General features: G+C 38.5%; 1 non-coding gene across 1 annotated transcript; it reads left to right on the top strand.

The window, feature by feature from the left end:
• Positions 1-821: 821 nt before the first annotated feature.
• Positions 822-903, top strand: trnas-cga (transfer RNA serine (anticodon CGA)). Its single transcript has one exon. It is a non-coding gene; the product is annotated as a tRNA-Ser (tRNA).
• The last annotated feature ends 860 nt before the right edge of the window (positions 904-1,763 follow it).

Below are 1,763 nucleotides of genomic sequence, written 5' to 3'. Positions count from 1 at the left end.
AGCCATGGGGTGAGAGACTGAGCAAGGGATACAGTAATTATCAATCTCTGTTCCAAGATCCATGAGGTCATTTCTCTGCTCTTATTTTGAGTACATTTACGCAAATGAAACGGAATTGCTATTGCTGCCGTGTGTTGTGAGCTTGACAGACCGAGTGGGCTTAGTCTGCAGAGTTCGCCCCCTCAATTCTAAGGAAAACATAGCCGTTGAGAAAAAATAACCTCCTTAGGCACGCCCATTACGAAACCAGACCATCCTATTGGTCACGTTGAGCCAAGCTGTTACATCATTGGTTAAAATTGTTCGATGACGTGGGCTGGGGACATTTTTATCAATTACATATCACTGATCGTAAATATCCCCAAATATATTAACAAAGTTTGACTTGTCGAAATTGCATTATTGAAGATACCCATGACGTCATTCTGACTAATTCAAAGTTGGGAGTCGGGAGTCTTTTTACCACAAAGGCGGCGGTTCGATCCCCGGCTCTTAATTTCGGCATGCGGACGTGTCCCTTATCTTACTTGTCAAAGTGTGGCAAATAACTGTTCTCTAATAGAACAAACATTTAAACTAGTTACAATCTAACTACAGATATCTTGAAATAGAGATGTGTCTCAGATGAATGACGTAATCAGTCATGCGTATCTAGTTAACCTCAATGTTGACGCGGCCAACCAGATAAAACGGCTTGTAATTGTTCGGCCTAATGACTCCAAAAACATGATGCAAAAAACGGGTAATTAATATGTAATCCAAAAAAAATTCTACACTATGAGTTCATAGAAATAGAGCGACTGGTGTATTGAGCATGCGTAGTCACGGTGGCCGAGAGGTTAAGGCGTTGGACTCGAAATCCAATGGGGTTTCCCCGCACAGGTTCGAATCCTGTTCGTGACGACATTTTATTTTTGTTTCACAGTGGAAAGTATTACTTTGAATGAAAACGAAGCATATGTATGTTTTGTAATGTGCATTTTCAAACGTTGTATTTGGATTACAAACAGTTTCATGATTACTCGAAGCACAATGCACCTCAGTTAATGGGAAATACAGATGAATTAAAGCATTCCCTCAATTATATTGGATTAAATGTAACCACCTTGTATCATATAGACTGCCCAATTTACTTGAACTTGAGGGGAAACATCTTGATGTTAAAATATATGTATCGATACAAAAAAAATGGTGGTCACTGTAAACAAGTTGAATGTTTAACCTGCATGGCGGCTCCACACACACGTGTTAATGTTAGACACTGACACAGGTTGGGTTTGCCAGAGAAAGTCAGGTTCCTCAACCTCCAAATGGCATTCACAAGATTCCATCACAACCAATCAGCCCCTATACTTGTGTTCTAATAGGAGGCTGCCAGTCACCTGCTTTTCCACATATACGTATCTTTTCAACTCATGTTAGCAGCTAATTCGATATTCTGCTTAATATGAGTGCACTGCCCTATATTATAAATCACTTTAAAATAAAAGATGTTGTTGGCTTTATGTAAATGGTCAAGTCTGTGGCATTGAATTATATATTGATGAGGTAAGCGCATGCTTTTTTCCCTTAGTGTGTCTACTCTCAATATACTTTTAATCAAAGAGGTAAATAAAAAAGTAATTGATTGGGACCATAACTCCTTAGGAAAGTGAAAATAGGAAATCTGAACATAAACATTATAAAGTTGATACTGTGAATGCCTATAGCATATAGCCTTTTTTTGTACATCAATAGAAAGGTTTATATAACCACACACCCTG

The sequence above is a fragment of the Pseudoliparis swirei genome, chromosome 14 (assembly GCF_029220125.1).
Source record: "Pseudoliparis swirei isolate HS2019 ecotype Mariana Trench chromosome 14, NWPU_hadal_v1, whole genome shotgun sequence".
NCBI classification, from domain to species: Eukaryota; Metazoa; Chordata; class Actinopteri; order Perciformes; family Liparidae; genus Pseudoliparis; species Pseudoliparis swirei.
This window is presented reverse-complemented; position numbering and strand designations above follow the sequence as displayed.